Genomic DNA, 20,183 nt, shown 5'->3' with positions numbered 1-20,183 from the left:
TGTCGGGGGCTCTACTTGTATAAGTGTTTAATAGAACAGGTTCTGTAGACATCTATGTGGAATCAGCTGACGACGGTGTAAAAGGAGTGCGCTTCTTCTTGGCACTAACATCGACCTGTAAGGCTGAGTTCATACTTGAGATATTTGGTCAGTTTTGGCCCCGTGACTGCCCAAATATGTGAGGTGTGCAGTGATTGTAAGAGCGACCCCTGTCATCTGCATGTCATACGGACTTGCAGTATTATTTCACTACCACATCAGACTCCCTATACGTGTTACTGCAAGGCACAGTGTTCTACACCACTATACAGGCACAGTGTTCTACACCGCTATACAGGCACAGTGTTCTACACCGCTATACAGGCACAGTGTTCTACACCACTATACAGGCTCTCTGCAGCCAGGAAATAGACGTTTTTTAACGCAATTTGCAGCGAATAAATTCTGATCGAACTAAATCTTTTCCAAAAATTTGGCGAACCGGCCAAATCAAATTTTTGAGAAATTCGATCATCTCTAATAATTAGCTTAACTTACCATTAAGTGTGACCCTTGTGCCTGACGTTCTGTGCAAAGACGCTCTAGTTGTGCTTTATATGAGGTGACTTTCAGTTGGACACAGGCTTCAGAATGGTCATTAGTAAGCCTGTTTCATGAGGGGCAGAGGATATCATTCATATGGGAGAAGATCTGCTCACATAAATATGTTGACCCGAAGACTGACAGCACTGCAAATGCAATTTTCTTCAGTCAGATTTGTGTGGAAGTGATTTCCAACACATGAATAGGGGCTGTGCGTTCTCTCCGGATGTTTCAAGTGATGTCCGCAGCTCACAGAACTTAATTGTCCACAAAGATGAGCTCTGGAAGTCAATCAGTTGCATTTCCAAATCATCGATACCCATCCATCCAAAAACTGACAGGTCTATGTCTGTCACATTAAACTTGTCTAGAGATATGAGAAAAGAAAACATTGGCCCATATCTCTGAAAATCTTGGAATCTCCTGGAAAATTCGGACTCAAGCTCTTTTATGTACGTGGAAATGTTAGCTGTGTTGACTGAATGATGAGAGGAAATCTCTCTTAAGTGTTTGAAGTAGCGAAATGCCCCCTTTTCTGTATCCTTTACATAAACGTAAAGTTTGGACCGAAACGCGTCCTGGTTGTTGGGACATTTCACTTTGGATGGAATAAAATAGATATATTGGAAAAGAAGATACGACTGCCGGGATTTATTTTTATTTTTCAAGTGGAGGTTGCTCCTTCCCGTAGCAGCGTTTACAAACGGACGAGTGCCGACCAGCTGGATTATTTATAGATTGGTTTCAAACAGCACAGCTCCTCTTGTTCTCCAGCAGAATCACAGAATCCGGCCACAATTGCCAAACGAGGCAAATCATTGATGTCCACGCTTTCATCCAGCGCAACACTAAACACCGCGCAGTCCTTCAAACCAGTCTCTTGCTGTTCCCTAATGTTATTTGCCATATCAGTGATCCGGCGCTCAACATTCTTGCTGAATTGGGCAGGTCTTCAGTCCTAGACATGATAGTGTTCTTGTTCGGTAAACCATCAAACAAATCACCAGCTGCACAAAATGCTTCTTTATGTATTCTCCATCGGTGAAGGGCTTTCCATGCTTACCAATGCACTGAGCTATCTTGTAACTTGCTGTAACGTGGTGCATAGAGTTTACCATGACGTCAATTCTGGAGAACACTTGTCTGTTTATTGTCGAGTTTTGATGTTTTGTCTCAAAATGGCGGCGCACACTTGGGGTGCGACAAACGACACTTTCATAGCACAAAACACACACTGCCCTGCCTTTTTGTTGAATAAATGCGTACAAAGATGTCCATTCTTTCTGAAATGAAGGAATGTCCACTTTAGTGCGGTTATGTCACCGCCAGATCTCTGAGAAGTTCTGACAGACGTTCTTCAGTACCTCCTGCATGATGTTCTTTTGTTTTGGTTTCGCTTTGACATCTCTTCTCCCTCTCCCAGCTGTCATCTATTAGCAGTGATTGCCTCCCTTTTATATCTCCTCCCATACTGCCTCACTTTGCGGTTTATACTACTTCCTGGATTGTGCTCACTGCTAGAAGTTGCTACTGCTGGTTCCTCTGATAAGTCTATCCCTTTATTTGTGTTTTCCTGTTGGCTTGATCCTAGGTGACCCTGACTCCCTCCGTATTAAGTGCAGGGAGCCTGTGGTCGTGTCCCCTCACTATTATAGGGTTTTCAGGTGTCACTCAGTCTAGATACGTGGACATGCAACTTTCTATCATTGAGAACTTTGCATGGGCTGAGCAGTCAGGGAGAGCTCTAGGGCTTTAATAGGGCTCACCCTTTTGTTCCTTAGTTTGGGATCAAGTCAGTCAGATCTTTATTTGTTACTTCTTGTTTTTTGCAACACCACCCGTGACATTATAAACCGCCAAAACCGTCTTAAAGAGGACCTTTCACTAATATACAAACTAAAAACTAACTATACCTGTGGGCAGAGCGGCGCCCAGGGGTCCCCCTGCACTTACTAGTATGCCTGGGCGCCGCTCCGTTCGCCCGGTATATGCTCCGGTGTCTCAGCTCCGTCTGTTGTATTGGACTCATTTTTTTGTAGGAGGCGTGTCCCTTGCTGCAGTGCTGGCCAATCGCAGCGCACAGCTCATAGCCTGGCTCTGCCCACAGGTATAGTTAGTTTTTAGTTTGTATATTAGTGAAAGGTCCTCTTTAAGCATGAATTCGGTTTCATCCTTGATTGACCGTATGCAAGGTCTTTCACTGGAGGTAGCAGATCTCCGTTAAACTGTCTCTCAGTTTCAGGTGACCGTTTCTGCTTGCGTTCATGGAATTTGTTCTGAGCCTAAAATCTCGCTTCCGGATACGTTCTCCGGGGGTAGTGAGAATTTTGTTTGTTGTAGAGAGGCTTGCAAACTAAATTTTCGCCTACTTCCCCATTCCTCTGGTGATGAGGAGCAGAGGGTGGGGATCATCATCTCGCTGCTCAGGTATAACGCTCAGTCCTGGGCCTTTCCGCTGCCTGTGGGGGCACGGCCCCTCCGTTCAGTGGATGAATTTTTTGTAGCCCTGGGTCAGATATATGATGATCCGGATCGTATTGCTTTGGCTGAATCTAAACTGCGTCTTTTATGCCAGGGCAAACAGTCCGCAGAGATATACTGTTCAGAATTTCGGAGATGGGCAGCTGATACTGGTTGGAATGATGCTGCACTCCGAAGTCAATTTTGCCATGGTCTTTCAGAGGGCTTGAAAGATGCATTTGCCTTTCATGAGAGACCTACCTCTTTGGAGTCTGCCATGTCTCGGGCTGTTCGTATTGACAGGCGTCTTAGAGAGAGAGGAGAGCTCACTCATTCCTGTCATATTCAGTCTAAGGACAGTGGGGCAGTCTCATTCAGTGCGCAGTGGATATGTATAAAAAAGAAGAAAAGAAGGATGTGGTTACCAAACACTACCAAAGTACACAGATGTACAGCAGGTGGAAAGGAACCATAGGCGCCAAAGAAAATGGACTAAAATATAGAGATGGTAGATAATGAATGATACTAGGCAGCCTGAGATAGTGTTAGCAATGCTATACACTTAATGGACAAATAGAGAAATGGATCAAGGATGGGCCGTATGTGCCCGAAACGTCCACAAAGGGAGTCTCAAGACGGCCTTACCCCCACCACAAAAGAGAAAACAATAAACAAAATTCGGCGCCAGTCTCAGTAATCAATGTTATTAATGATGTTAAAGGCCCATATGTGAGCTCCCGGGTAAATCATAAATATCACGTGCATACAGGGAGTGCAGAATTATTAGGCAAGTTGTATTTTTGAGGATTAATTTTATTATTGAACAACAACCATGTTCTCAATGAACCCAAAACTCATCTGTGTGTGCAGGTGACTATTACTGTGCATAATTATTAGGCAACTTAACAAAAAACAAATATATACCCATTTCAATTATTTATTTTTACCAGTGAAACCAATATAACATCTCAACATTCACAAATATACATTTCTGACATTCAAAAACAAATCAGTGACCAATATAGCCACCTTTCTTTGCAAGGACACTCAAAAGCCTGCCATCCATGGATTCTGTCAGTGTTTTGATCTGTTCACCATCAACATTGCGTGCAGCAGCAACCACAGCCTCCCAGACACTGTTCAGAGAGGTGTACTGTTTTCCCTCCTTGTAAATCTCACATTTGATGATGGACCACAGGTTCTCAATGGGGTTCAGATCAGGTGAACAAGGAGGCCATGTCATTAGATTTTCTTCTTTTATACCCTTTCTTGCCAGCCACGTTGTTGAGTACTTGGACGCGTGTGATGGAGAATTGTCCTGCATGAAAATCATGTTTTTCTTACCTTGCAGACTTCTTCCTGTACCACTGCTTGAAGAAGGTGTCTTCCAGAAACTGGCAGTAGGACTGGGAGTTGAGCTTGACTCCATCCTCAACCCAAAAAGGCCCCACAAGCTCATTTTTGATGATACCAGCCCAAACCAGTACTCCACCTCCACCTTGCTGGCGTCTGAGTCGGACTGGAGCTCTCTGCCCTTTACCAATCCATCAAGACTCACTCTCATTTCATCAGTCCATAAAACCTTAGAAAAATCAGTCTTGAGATATTTCTTGGCCCAGTCTTGACGTTTCAGCTTGTGTGTCTTGTTCAGTGGTGGTCGTCTTTCAGCCTTTCTTACCTTGGCCATGTCTCTGAGTATTGCACACCTTGTGCTTTTGGGCACTCCAGTGATGTTGCAGCTCTGAAATATGGCCAAACTGGTGGCAAGTGGCATCTTGGCAGCTGCACGCTTGACTTTTCTCAGTTCATGGGCAGTTATTTTGCGCCTTGGTTTTTCCACACGCTTCTTGCGAACCTGTTGACTATTTTGAATGAAACGCTTGATTGTTCGATGATCACGCTTCAGAAGCTTTGCAATTTTGCAAAATTTTGCATCCCTCTGCAAGATATCTCACTATTTTTGACTTTTCTGAGCCTGTCAAGTCCTTCTTTTGACCCATTTTGCCAAAGGAAAGGAAGTTGCCTAATAATTATGCCCACCTGATATAGGGTGTTGATGTCATTAGACCACACCCCTTCTCATTACAGAGATGCACATCACCTAATATGCTTAATTGGTAGTAGGCTTTCGAGCCTATACAGCTTGGAGTAAGACAACATGCATAAAGAGGATGATGTGGTCAAAATACTCATTTGCCTAATAATTCTGCACGTAGTGTATATTGGTAATATATTGGCGTACTGAATACACAATACAATAACAATATTTAGGAAGATGTCAAAGCACGCATACCCAGAATCCTTGTTACTTTATAATATAAACTTATTTGGTAATAGATAAATTAAAAATCACAATTGAAATTATTAAAATATAAAAATAAAAAAATAAATCAAGATTAGTAAAATCCTGATGCACTCACTTCACGGGGGGTATGCCACCAGGATAAAGCTCAAGACACCTGGAGCAGAAACCCCCCAGCCAAGATCTCCTGTAGTATGTAGAAGATCTGACGTCAGCACTCCAGTTGTACCAAGTTGGAAATATACGGCACGTGGGACAGCGGTTCTTTGTCAATCTTTTTTTATTTCAATAAATTGGCTCAACGCGTTTCGGGGAGATGTAACAGTCCCCTTCATCAGGAGCAGAATATATAACACATTGACAACAATACAACATATATAATACAAAATTCCCGCCTAAAACCATCTACTTCCGGTTTCGGAAGCAAACCGCAAGTGATGCGTTCCACTGTGGAACGCATATAATATCCAGAACTCTATTGGCCAATGTGTCTAGATGAAAAAAATATAACCCTTCTGATGGCCAGTAGTCAGCTAAATCATTCTCTATGGTGATACATCTTAAAAATAGAAGCATACGTTCCTCGGCAGAACCGGAACTCTCTCCACTTCCGGAGAGCCGAGGTGGAACGCATCCCATGGAACGCAGTACGGCCGGAAGTCGGCTGACTTCCGGTCCGACGGAGAAGGGATCGCGTCAGCGGAACGCAGGAGTCACAGCGCGTATGCGCTCAACTCTGCTCGGAAATGGGGTTCCCTATGTATTAATTATTTTATCGGTCCTCGATATTAGAAAAAAAGGGAATTAGAAAATAATTATGAAAATTAATAGTAACATAGTAACATAGTACATAAGGCCGAAAAAAGACATTTGTCCATCCAGTTCGGCCTGTTATCCCGCAAGTTGAACCAGAGGAAGACTCCTCTCTAGTAGCTATAGCCTGTAATATTATTACACTCCAGAAATACATCCAGGCCCCTCTTGAATTCCTTTATTGTACTCACCATCACCACCTCCTCAGGCAGAGAGTTCCATAGTCTCACTGCTCTTACCGTAAATAATCCTTTTCTATGTTTGTGTACAAACCTTCTTTCCTCCAGACGCAGAGGATGTCCCCTAGTCACAGTCACAGTCCTGGGGATAAATAGCTGATGGGAGAGATCTCTGTACTGACCCCTGATATATTTATACATATTAATTAGATCTCCCCTCAGTCGTCTTTTTTCTAAAGTGAATAACCCTAATTTTGATAATCTTTCAGGGTACTGTAGTTGCCCCATTCCAGTTATTACTTTAGATGCCCTCCTCTGGACCTTCTCCAGCTCTGCTATGTCTGCCTTGTTTACAGGAGCCCAGAACTGTACACAGTACTCCATGTGTGGTCTGACTAGCGATTTGTAAAGTGGTAGGACTATGTTCTTATCACGGGAATCTATGCCCCTTCTGATGCAACCCATTATCTTGTTGGCCTTGGCAGCAGCTGCCTGACACATTTGCTATGCGCCAATCCTGTGGGACATTCCCTGTCAGTATAGAGTCTGCAAATATCAGAAATAAGGGTCTGGCTATGACATTACTTAATTCCTTTAGGATACGGGGGTGTATGTCATCCGGTCCTGGCGATTTGTCTATTTTAATCTTTTTAAGTCGCTGATGTACTTCTTCCTGGGTCAGACAGGACACTTTTAATGGGGAATTTATTTTTGCATTCTGCATGTCATCTGACAATTTATTTTTCTCAGTGAATACATTGGAGAAAAAAATATTTAACAGCTTTGCTTTCTCCTCATCGCTCTCTGTGACTTCCCCCTCATTACTCTTTAGAGGGCCGACACCTTCAGATTTATACTTTTTAACATTTATATAATTGAAGAACATTTTAGGGTTAGTTTTACTCTCTTTGGCAATTAATCTCTCGGTCTCTAGTTTGGCCGCTTTTATTTGTTTTTTACATGTTCTATTTTTTTCCTTATAGTTTTTCAGTGCTTCCTCGCTCCCCTCCTGTTTCAGTGATTTATATGCTTTCTTTTTGTCATTTATTGCTTTCTTTACAGTTCTATTTATCCACATTGGTTTCTTTTTGTTCCTTAACCTTTTATTACCATACGGTATGTACCTCTCACAATGAGATTTTAGGATGTTTTTAAAGATATCCCATTTTGTGGCTGTATTTTTATTTTTGAGGACTTTGTCCCAGTTAGTTTGGCCTATGGCCTCTCTTAGTTGGCTAAATGTAGCTTTTTTGAAGTTTGGTATTTTTGTTCCTCCCTGTAGAAACGCTCTTTTGAATGATAATTGGAAGGTTATTACTTTGTGGTCACTATTTCCCAGGTGTCCCCCAACCTGCACGTCTGTTGTTCTGTCCGGCCTATTGGTTAATACTAAGTCCAGTATGGCCGTCCCTCTAGTCGGGTCCTGAACCAGTTGGGAGAGGTAATTGTCTTTGGTTATTGCCAAGAACCTGTTTCCTTTATGAGATATACACGTTTCAGTTTCCCAGTCTATATCTGGGTAGTTGAAGTCCCCCATAATAACCACCTCATTATGATTTGCCGCCTCGTCTATCTCGTTTAGTAATAGATTTTCTGTGGACTCTGGTATATTAGGTGGTTTATAGTAAACTCCTATTAGTAATTTATTGTTGTTTTTAGCTCCATGTATCTCTACCCACACTGACTCCACATGTTCATGTCCCTCACTTATATCTTCGCGGAGTGTGGGCTTTAGACCGGACTTTACATAAAGGCAGACCCCTCCCCCTCTCCGGTTTTGACGATCCTTTCTAAACAGACTGTAACCTTGTACATTAACCGCCCAGTCAGAGCTATCATCCAGCCATGTCTCAGTTATTCCCACTATGTCATAGTTCTCCTCACACATCACTAATTCCAATTCACCAGTTTTATTAGTCAGACTTCTGGCATTAGTATACATACATCTGAGAGGTTAATAAATAAATATATATTCATACAAGGGTTAGATTAAATGTTTCAGGAAAACAGAAATGGACTGTGTATGAATGAATAAGTGGGAATGGACTGTATATAAATAAATAGAGATCGTCTATACGAGTATAAATTAAGTTAAGAACCTTGTGGTTATAGATGATATTTAATATCAAAATAAATGACTAAGGGACACTGTACGGCCCATCCTTGATTCATTCAGTGCGCAGGAGCCTCAGTCTCTCTCAATCCTCTCTGAGCAGGAGCCCATGCAGCTGGGTTTGCTTGCCTCTGACAATAGAGGATTCAGCTCTCAGAGGAGGGTTTGTTTCTGTTGTAGAGGTATAAATCATTTGGCAAATGATTTATTTGTGTTTTCCTGTTGGCTTGATCCTAGGTGACCCTGACTCCCTCCGTATTAAGTGCAGGGAGCCGGTGGTCGTGTCCCCTCACTATTATAAGGGTTTTCAGGTGTCTCTCAGTCTAGGTACGTGAACATGCAACTTTCTATCATTGAGATATTTGCATGGGCTTAGCAGTCAGGGAGAGCTCTAGGGCTTTAATAGGGCTCACCCTTTTGTTCCTTAGTTTGGGATCAAGTCAGTCGGATCTTTATTTGTTACTTCTTGTTTTCTGCAACACCATCTGTGACAGGTTAGTTGCCATATTACAGTTAAGAATTCCCTGTGAAACCTATAAGTAACAAAAAAAGGGGCAAACATAAATATCAAGGCCTGGAGGAGCAGCACTCATATGCTGAGTACTTACCTTTTCTGTAGTGTAGCAGTCAGACAAGGAGAAGATGAGGAGCACTGGAGGAGCCTTGGAGATAAACCTTGTGGACACTCCCTGGCCAATCACCAATCTAATGCCAAGAAAGGGCAAGAATAACCAGGTATTTACTACCCACAACCACAAATGACTTATTAGTTGAAGATTTTCTGCGTGCACACTCTGCAGATTTTGTTGCAGAAAAGCTGCAGCGCAGACGCGTTGTCATTCTTTGCAGTAAAAAGGGTGAAATCTGCAGCATCAAGTGATATGCTGCAGATTTCAACCATCACCACCTATCATACACTTACTGACAGTGGTGAGGCAAAGCAGCTCTCATGGAGTATGTCACGGGTGAAGTTTGCAGATAGCTGGAACTTATGAATAAACGAGCGACTGGCTTGATCCCAAACTAAGGAGCTTATAGGTGAGCCCTATAAACCCCTAAGAGCTCTCTCTGACTGCTATGCACATGCAAGGGTCTCGATAGTAGACTATTGCATGCCCACGTACCTAAGTCTGTGTGACACCTGAAAACCCTATAATAGTGAGGGGACACGACCACCGGCTCCCTGCACTTAATACAGACAGAGTCAGGGTCACCTAGAATCAAGCCAGCAAGGAAACACAATAAAGTAAAGGACTTATCTGAGCAAAAAGCAGAAGCAGCCTCCAGCAGTGAACACTTCATCCAGGAAATAGTATAAACCGCAAAGTGAGGCAGTATGGGAGGGAATATAAAGGAAGACGATTAATCTAAATAAGTGACACCTGGCAGAAGGAAAGGAGATGAGAAAGTTAAACCAAAACAAAGAACATCATACAAGAGGTAGAGAAGAACGTCTACCAGACCTTCTCACAGAACTGGCGGTGACAGAGTAATTGTAACTGAGGGCTGGCCTCCCTCACAACTGTCAGTAAGTGCATGGTTGGTGGGGGCCTGAATACTGGGGCCCAGATACTGGCTGGTGACCCCCCCCCCCCACCTGCACATAGTCTGAGCACGCCGAGATCTGGCACCTAACTCAGGAGAACCTAGGAAGCCACATGGAACCCCACCTTTTGTAAGTAACTTCTTGGTGATTTGCTGACACTATCATTTATATATTTGTATGTTTGGTTAATTGCATAAACACACCTACTTAATGGGAGGCTGTTTCCACACCTATTAACTATTTAAGCACACTATGTACTCATTGATAAAGACTTCTTTAAGTCAAAACATTGCATTGTATGCTGCTGATGGAATAAAAAGAACAGATCTTTTTGCATAAATGGAAGAGTGCTATACTAGATACATTGATCATTGGTATGACTGGGATCTGTAGTGCTGTTTACTATTTTTTACTACCCCCCCTTGCACAGTAGTAAAAATAATACACTAATCAACCCCCCTTCTCACAGTAATAATAATACTGTTCACCCCCCTTCCCCCCCCGATCCCCAGTAATATTAATCAGAGCTCATCCCACATAACGGCCAAAACTCACCCCCCCCCTCCACAGAAAAATCACTTGCACACGTTTTCTCACCATCAAACCCCCCCTTCCCCCAGCAATAATATGCAGCCTCTCCCTCCTCGCCCCAAGCTCACCAGCTCTGCCGGCACATTTATTAAGTATTCATATATAGTGCGGTAGCGGCAGGGAGACTCGCTCTGCCTGCGTATCTAATATCGCTCTACGTGCTCATGAATATCCAGAGCGGCCCGGCGTGCCATTGAATTCCTGTCGTAGGTTGCCGACCCCTGGACTAGACAATGATCTCCTTCCTGATTGGCTGTCAGACTGACTGAGAGGCATTGTGGGTAATGGTCATGTGATTCTCCATCTTCATCTCTGCCCTGTTTCCCTCACTGCTGTAGTGCATTTGAAATGTAAAATGGTGGGCGCTGTTTTGTACAGTTCATCTGTACCAAATCACCAAAACTTCTGATATTTTTTTAAGTCGATTTTTCATGGAATTTGTAAAGAATCTGATTCATTGAGAATTTTTTTTGCCTATCTGTAGTCACCTCCATAGTACACGATCGGTAATACTATTCTCCATTTGTAAGACACTTTACTTCATGTAAGATGTTCATCCAGATGTGATTTTTCTCTCAATCCTCCGTGTTTCCCTCAGGTTTCTTAGGTGCAGGATTCTCTTCTTTTTAAAGCTGATGGTCCTTTCCATCGATGACCCACCAAGGATGGAGAAGGACAGAAATCTCATGGCTTCAAGGATATTAGACCTCACCCTAGAGATCATCTCCTTGATAACGGGAGAGGTGAGAGTCTCATTTGACATCGCTCTTATCTCTAGTAATAAAACAGGGAAATGTCTGGAAAGGTGAAGGATTCTTAGAATCTCTGTAGTGATCGGCGTCTCCTCATACACAGGATTACACAGTAGTGAAGAAGTCGTCTGGTGAGTGTGTGACACCCCGTGTGTCAGGAGGACGGAGCAGGACCCAGAGCCCCATCACCGAGCCTCCACCTCATTCCCTGATACATGAGCAGAAAAACCTAGAACTTACCACCAGGATCACTGAGCTGCTGAGCGGAGAGGTGAGCGCTGCTGGGAATGCTGGGACATTATACAATAACGACAAGGGAGCGGTCTGGTAATGACTGTATCCTTGTGTTGTCAGGTTCCTATAAGGTGTCAGGATGTCGCTGTCTATTTCTCCATGGAGGAGTGGGAATATTTAGAAGAACACAAGGATCTGTACAAGGACAGAGACCCCCTGGCTACAAGGATATTAGACCTCACCCTAGAGATCATCTCCTTGATAACTGGAGAGGTGAGAGTTTCACATGACATCACTCTTAGGGCCCTTGCACACGACAGTATGCCCTCAGAGACATGCAGTCCGTGAGCGGGCCATATGACCTGGAGCGGCATTGATCATGCGCACGGGAGCGCACAGCATCATAAATTACAATGATGCTGTGCACATCAGGTCGCCTGCAAGACTATTGTCCTGCACTTATATGATCTTATGAGTGAAGAACAATAGTCCCGCGAGCAGCCCGACGTGCACAGCATCATTGTAATCTATGATGCTGTGCGCTCCCGTGCGCATGATCAATGCTGCTCCAGGACATATGGCCCGCTCACGGACTGCATGTCTTGGAGGGCATAAAGTCATGTGCAAGGGCCCATATCTCTAGTAATAAACCAGGGAAATGACTTGAAAGGTGAAGGATTCTTAGAATCTCTGTAGTGATCGGCGTCTCCCCGTACACAGGATTACACAGTAGTGAAGAAGTCGTCTGGTGAGTGTGTGACACCCCGTGTGTCAGGAGAATGGAGCAGGACCCAGAGCCCCATCACCGAGCCTCCACCTCATTCCCTGATACATGAGCAGAAGATCCTAGAACTTACCACCAGGATCACTGAGCTGCTGAGCGGAGAGGTGAGCGCTGCTGGGAATGCTGGGACATTATACAATAACGCCAAGGGAGGGGTCTGGTAATGACTGTGTCCTTGTGTTGTCAGGTTCCTATAAGGTGTCAGGATGTCGCTGTCTATTTCTCCATGGAGGAGTGGGAGTATTTAGAAGAACACAAGGATCTGTACAAGGATGTCATGATGGAGAATCCCCAGTCCCTCACATCACCGGGTAAGAGGAGACCTTTCATGACTGTAGAGAAGAGAACTGTTCTGAGAGTCAGATTCCCCCATCACATACAGTCAGGTCCATAAATATTGGGACATCGACACAATTGTAACATTTTTGGCCCTATACACCACCACAATGGATTTGAAATGAAACGAACAAGATGTGCTTTACCTGCAGACTGTCAGATTTAATTTGAGGGTATTTACATCCAAATCAAGTGACCGGTGCAGGAATTACAACAGTTTGCATATGTGCCTCCCACTTGTTAAGGGACCAAAAATAATGGGATAATTGGCTTCTCAGCTGTTCCATGGCCAGATGCGTGTTATTCGATCATTATCCCAATTACAATGAGCAGATAAAAGGTCCAGAGGTCATTTCCAGTCTGCTATTTGCATTTGGAATCTGTTGCTGTCAACTCTCAAGATAAGATCCAAAGAGCTGTCCCTATCAGTGAAGCCATCATTAGGTTGAAAAAACACAACAAACCCATCAGAGAGATAGCAAAAACATTAGGAGTGGCCAAAATAACTGTTTGGGACAATCTTAAAAAGAAGGAACGCATCGGTGAGCTCAGCAACACCAAAAGACACGGAAGACCACGGAAAACAACTGTGGTGGATGACCGAAGAATTCTTTCCCCGGTGAAGAAAACACCCTTCACAACAGTTGGCCAGATCAAGAACACTCTCCAGGAGGTAGGTGTATGTGTGTCAAAGTCAACAATCAAAAGAAGACTTCACAAGTGAATACAGAGGGTTCACCACAAGATGTAAACCATTGGTGAGCCTCAAAAACAGGAAGGCCAGATTAGAGTTTGTCAAACGACATCTAAAAAAGCCTTCACAGTTCTGGAACAACGTCCTATGGACAGATAAGACCAAGATCAACTTGTATCAGAGTGATGGGAAGAGAAGAGTATGGAGAAGGAAAGGAACTGCTCATGATCCTAAGCATACCACCTCATCAGTGAAGCATGGTGGTGGTAGTGTCATGGCGTGGGCATGTATGGCTGCCAATGGAACTGCTTCTCTTGTATTTATTGATGATGTGACTGCTGACAAAAGCAGCAGGATGAATTCTGAAGTCTTTCGGGCAAAATTCTCTGCTCATATTCAGCCAAATGCTTCAGAACTCATTGGACGGCGCTTCACAGTGCAGATGGACAATGACCCAAAGCATACTGCAAAAGCAACCAAAGAGTTTTTTAAGGGAAAGAAGTGTAATGTTATGCAATGGCCAAGTCAATCACCGGACCTGAATCCGATTGAGCATGCATTTCACTTGCTGAAGACAAAACTGAAGGGAAAATGCCCCAAGAACAAGCAGGAACTGAAGACAAGATGTAAATACCCTCAAATTACAGCTGACAGTCTGCAGGTAAAGCACATCTTGTTTGTTTCATTTCAAATCCATTGTGGTGGTGTATAGAGCCAAAAATGGTAGAATTGTGTCAATGTCCCAATATTTATGGACCTTACTGTATAGACAATGTATTCAGTCACTGTGTGTTTTTCCTACAGATGGATCCAGTCAGAGAAATCCGCCAGAGAGATGTCCCAGTCCTCAGTATTCCCAGGACTGTCCACAGGAAAAGAGGAATGTCCCACTGGATCATCAGGTAGATGAAGTTGAGGTTTCTACAAATCCCCCATTGACTGATGTATTGAGTAACCTCCTCCAGCAGCAGTGGAGTACATTGTCCGCTCTTCTTATTATTATTGGCCACACATGATTTCTGGATTCATATAAGATTGTATTAAGGTTTGGATATCCACTTGGCAATTGAGAGTCAAGGTAGATAAAGGAAAGTTTTGCTGTAGAGATGTAAATGATAAAATAACAGCACAATCATAGACTAAAAGCATCTAATGAAGAATACCGACATGAATTTAAAGTAATTTATGAAGTCTTTAAAACAGATTTTTTTAAAACAAATTTTACAAAAAAATGCCCTTTGCTCAAAAATATGGCAACTTTTTAATATTCTCGCTGCTATTGCCACTTTTCAAAATAGAGGTCAGTCCACCAGGGCCGGACACATTACAGTAATTTATGCCAGAAAACTGCAATCTACCCCAACTACTGGCATTTTAGTTTCTGGTGCATGGACGGCATAGATGGGACAAATGTTTAGGAGGCCGGACTTTAGTAAATTACCCCATTGACTTACTAGTTAGTTATATAGTCTTGATGCTTTTTCAAAATATTAGTGCAGGCTATTCAAGATTTGGGTCACCATACAGGACAAGAGCCTAAAGGGATTGGGTCACAAAAAATATTCTAGATTTTTTGAACCAGCACGCAATTAAACATTTAGTATCATCAGTGAGTTCTTCAATAGAAGCTATCTGTATAGCGCCACCTGCTGTTTGTTCTGTTCCTTATGTCTCCGTTCACCTCATTGAGGTGGTCGTATGTGCTCAGTTTAAATTTTCAACTGCTACCAGACATACAAGGGGATGCTGAGAAGTTCCTGGCTTTGCCCCCTTCCGGTTGGAATTGAAAAATGAATTTGGTACCTTGTGAAAGCTTGATATCCTGTTATCAATATACAAGATACCGTGCACCTCCTCTCCGATGACATCACTACGTATCCCACTATCGGTGACTGCACTAAGAACCACTAGCATATATCAATTCAAATTCAAGATTACCTTGCTGTTGATATTATGTTCGTGGTTAGTATTTTCTTTGTCCTCCTATGTGGGTTTCAGTGTAGGGGGTATCGGTTTGGTATTTGCAACGTGGAGCACGCCCCGGCCGGTGGCGTCTCCGTATCGTTCAAAAGGCTCGCACTAGTGAGCGCCCGGCCGGGGCGTGCTCGACGTTGCAAATACCAAACCGATACCCCCTACACTGAAACCCACATAGGAGGACAAAGAAAATACTAACCACGAACATAATATCAACAGCAAGGTAATCTTGAATTTGAATTGATATATGCTAGTGGTGGCTAGTGCAGTCACCGATGGTGGGATACGTAGTGAGGTCATCGGAGAGGAGGTGCACGGCATCTTGTATATTGTTTTCACCAGCAGGAAGTGCGGTACTGCTGCGATACCACTGCAGAAATAGATAAGGGGAGTATAAGCGCCAGTAGTACAGTGTTAATATATGATACCTTGTTATGTAACTGTGCAAATAGCAGATGTTTTGCAATTGTTATAACTATTTTTTATTTCAGGTAGAACCTGAGATGGCAGAGGCACAAGGAAGTTTCACACCTGTGGAGTTACCGGCCGTCATAAAGTTTTTGTTTCTCCAGGAAAAGGACACTCACACTGAGGACACTTCTCCCCTAGTGTTTGTGACATCTCAGTGTGAATGTCCTTTGCAGACTTTCCCTGGAGAAACAAAAACTTCATGACGGCCGGTAACTCCACAGACGTGAAACTTCCTTGTGCCTCTGCCATCTCAGGTTTTACCTGAAATTAAAAATAGTTATAACATTCGTAAAACATCTGATATTTGCACAGTTACATAACAAGGTATCAAGCTTTCACATGGTACCAAATTCATTTTTCAATTCCAACTGGAAGGGGGCAAAGCCAGGAACTTCTCAGCATCCCCTCGTATCTTCTGTTTGAAGGTGGGACAGTTACAGGAAAGAGCTACAGCAAAAAGGACGTGCCCCCTGAGAAAGGACATGTTCCCTGTGTTGCCAGCCTGAAACAAATCTAGCAGAGCAATGATTGGGGAGATCTCTGGATCCACGTGAGGTTCAGGGCTGGTTCTACCATGTACTATATGATGTCTTATAGTAGAAAATAAGGTTAAATTTCCAGCTGCAATAAAAGACTTCTTCATTTCTTTTCTGTCAAAACTACGACAATAATCTAATCTAATAATCTAACTGGAGGTGATGAGCACAGCGTCTACTCCAGGATAGGATCAGATCATTTGATGCCTTATATGATGTGTACAATACTGGGCTGAATGTTGATCTTGTCTGATCACCACTTGAGGAGATCCTTCTTTTAGAGCAGATTGGTTCTGGTCTTCTAGGGGTTTTGACCTTCCCCTGGATATAAGATAAACTTGTGTTCTGTTTTCTTTATTTCTCATGTCTTTCATCTTACAGGACAGTTCTGGAGGAGCAATGATCGGCTTAGAAAAACCCGTATCAATGTCAGTAAAAGGTAAGAGTCCAAAAAAAGCAATGGAGGCAGCATGTCCGGTAAAAAAACCCTTTAATGGGCACCGCCAAGTGAACTTAACGTGCAAAAGTTGTGACGTTTCGGCCGCTTCACAGCCTTTATCAAACACACTGTGCAATTTAAAAGTACCTGCTTAAATATATTATAACACACCCACTGCCAATGGAGTGGCCAATAACACAGGACAAGAGATGCTGATGTCATACAGAGTGCGCCCACAGGTGCTCCTACTAAGTGTCTCAATCCTAAATGTTAGGTCCCTTATCCAACATACCTGCAGAGCACACATGTATCACGGCGTACCCAGGCTTCTGATGCGCATGTCGGGAGAGAGGGAACAGCGTCACCGGCCGCTTCACTCCGAGCCAGCTGATCGCAGGCAGCTCCGCCCCATCATCTCGCGTCATCACAACACTCCCGGCATGCGCACCGTTGCCAGGGACGCCTAGGAGTCAATTCCTCCCCGCCACTTACAAGCGATCGCTCCACCGCATCACGTCCACAGCGCCAGCGGCCAAACCCTGGATCAGGCGGCACGATCATAGTGACTCACCTATGTAAGAGTCTTTCAGAAATCTTGAATAATGAAAATTTCTCGCCCATATTCATTGGGGGACACAGGAACCGTGGTATAGCTATGTCCTCTAGGAGGCGTTGACACTAGTAAAATCTGTTAGCTCCTCCCCTGGCAGCTATACCCTCTCCAGCCTGGAGAGAGAGCTTCAGTTTTTTCTAGTGTAAATAGGAGGCAAGAGCTCCTGAATATTTTTTATTTTAGTTTTTTCCAGATGGGAAAACAGTGGACGCCTCGCCTCCCTATTCTCCCGGGGTCGAGTTGCGCCAGTGCCGGTCACCCGCACTGCTGCCTCCCCCACAGAAGACAAGGTGGACCAGGGCAGCCTCGCTGCCCTGCATCCCACCAGCCAAGGGGTCACCCATCCAAGCCCCCATTTTCCAGCGTCCTGCCACTACGGTGCCTGTAGCTGAAGGGGTGACCCTGCTGGACCAGAGGAGGGGTGAAGATGGCGGCAGGAGAAGAGGATGAAGATGAGGTGAGTAAACTAGGTATGTTTAACCCTCTTCTTCCTCCCTCCCTCATTCATTATCAAGCAGGGCCCTATGCCTCAGGGGTTCAGGTCCCTCTCTATGCCTTCCTGGACTTCTGTGAAACTCTGCAGTTGTCTTACAGGGGCGAGATTCTGAAGGACTCACATATGCAGGCTTTGTCATGGTAGTGCCAGTCTCACTATACAATCCTCCCCTTACTAGGCACATAGGGGGTTAATGGCACTGCTCCAGGGAGGGCGAGCGCACCGCTGTGCAGTCTCCCGCTCCCCACACCTAGCCGCCATGATCCAACCCCTTTCGAGAGCGGACGCGCCGGAGGGCGTTAATCGCACTGCCCGGCCTGCGCTGATTTGGCCGACCCGTGGGGTGGATGCGCAGCGCTCCAGTCCCTCTGTGACGGCCGGTGCAGACTGCGGTTACATCCTGAGGCTGTGCGCAGGAAGGGAGGGGGGGCGCTCTTTTGGATCGCCGCTTGCGGCCGGCTGTGCCGCGGTATTCGTCAGGGGGGGAGGCGGGGTGCACTCTGGCGCGAATTTTTCCCGCCCTGTTTCCCCCTCCCCCAGACACCTGCTGAGCACCGCCCTCCGGTCCTAGACAGGTGCTGCCCCCTTTTCCTTAACCCTTCCTGGCCAGCTTCCTGTTTACACCAGCACCTGATTACTGGGGTTCTACCTCTGGTACAGGTGCCATAATGTGGAGGAATTTAACCCCTTCTTGCCTCTTGTTATTGAGGCCGGCTTCTTATTTAAAAAAGAAAAAGAGAAAAGAAAATATGCGTTCAAGGGGGCGTGGCAACTACGTGTCCCCCTCCTCAGCCCTCATCACCGCAGGACCACCCTGTCTGTGTGGTCCCAGCCTGGGCCCATGTCCGTTTGGTTGATAATTCTCCACCTGCGCAATCCAGTGAAGGACCTCTGCAGGATCCCAATCCGTCCTCCGGGACAGTTTGGTTGATGATTCTCCACCTGCGCAATCCAGTTAAGGACCCCTGCAGGATTCCCAATCCGTCTCCTGCTCAATACAGCAGAGAATCTCTGGAATTCCCAATCCACCCTCCGGGGTCGTTTGGTTGATAATTCTCCACCTTCGTAAATCACGTGGAGGACAGCTGAAGTATTCCCAATCCACCCTACGGGTCGTTTGGTTGATAATTCTTCACCTGCGCAATTCAGTGAAGGATCTCTGCAGGATTCCCATTCCGTCCTCCGTGGCAGTTTGGTTGATAATTCTCCACCTGCGCCATACAGTGGAGAACTTCTGGAATTCCCAATCCACCCTCCGGGGTCGTTGGGTTGATAATTCTCCACCAGCGTATTCATAAGGGAGCGCAATTTTATACAGGACCTCTTCCCATTCCACCCTTTGGGTAGTTTGGTTGATGAGCCCTCACCTGCGCAGTCCGCAACTGCAAGGGGCAAGATTCTGAGGTAGACCTACGCGCTAGCGGACCACAGCAGGTCATCTTCTCCTTTGAATATCTCCGCCCCCCTCCCTTCCTCCCCGAGTCACGCACAGGCGCACCCTCTCTCACAGGAGTGGGTCCGTCCGAGGGAGGGGGTGGGGGGGATGAGAATCACTGATTCAGACCCGGACATGAATTCGTAGCAATCTTCTAAGATTGCTTCTACGGTGGCCAGCAGCACTTGCCGTAGGCTTTACCCCCTTCTTTAAGCGGGGTACTTGCACTACTTCGGGATACAGTACTGACCTTATACATTGTCCCCTGCCATAGGTGGACTCAGTACAATAACACTGGTTTCAGTGCTGGACGTATACATTCCCCCTTCTGTAGGTGGCGGAATTGTATCTCCACTGGGTTCAGTACCTGCCGTATTCATTAGCTCCTTCCATAGGTGGAGCGATTACATTCTCACTGGTTACAAGGTGTGCTGTATGCATTACCCCCTTACTAAGGTGCTAATTGCACTCCCACAGGGTACCGGACTGCCATATGCACTAGTTCTCGCCGTGGGCATTAACCCCCCTTCTTAGGTGGGGTATTTTCCCTACCACTGGCTTGAGTACTCCGTACGCATTCCACCTTCCATAGGTAGGGTAATTGCACAGCCATTGGATACGGTCCGACTGTCGCGCTATCCTTCCATAGGCGGAGTGTTGCACATCACTGTGCTTCCTGCCTGCCTTACCCCCTTCGCAAGTGATCCACTAGCGGGGGAATAACTGGACATCTTCAGATACGGCAATTCAACCGCGCCACGGCTCTAGGTGCCTTCGCTTATTTCACAAGGGGGCGTGGCAACAGTCGGTACTCGATATGAGTGCCGCCA

General features: G+C 45.0%; 1 protein-coding gene and 1 long non-coding RNA gene across 2 annotated transcripts in view; both read left to right on the top strand.

Annotated features, from left to right (window-relative positions):
• The window catches only part of LOC122934838, a 33,930-nt gene extending 22,428 nt beyond the window's left edge, over positions 1-11,502 (top strand). The window contains exons 2-3 of the long non-coding RNA XR_006388694.1: positions 11,185-11,329; positions 11,442-11,502. This is a non-coding gene — a long non-coding RNA (uncharacterized LOC122934838). The remainder of the gene's footprint in view (positions 1-11,184; positions 11,330-11,441) is intronic.
• The window catches only part of LOC122934762 (gastrula zinc finger protein XlCGF57.1-like), a 956,305-nt gene that overhangs the window by 177,051 nt on the left and 759,071 nt on the right, over positions 1-20,183 (top strand). The window lies entirely within an intron of this gene.

Source organism: Bufo gargarizans, chromosome 4 (assembly GCF_014858855.1).
Source record: "Bufo gargarizans isolate SCDJY-AF-19 chromosome 4, ASM1485885v1, whole genome shotgun sequence".
Classification (NCBI taxonomy): domain Eukaryota; kingdom Metazoa; phylum Chordata; class Amphibia; order Anura; family Bufonidae; genus Bufo; species Bufo gargarizans.
Note: the sequence above shows the minus strand (reverse complement) of the source record. Positions and strands in the feature narration are given on the sequence as shown.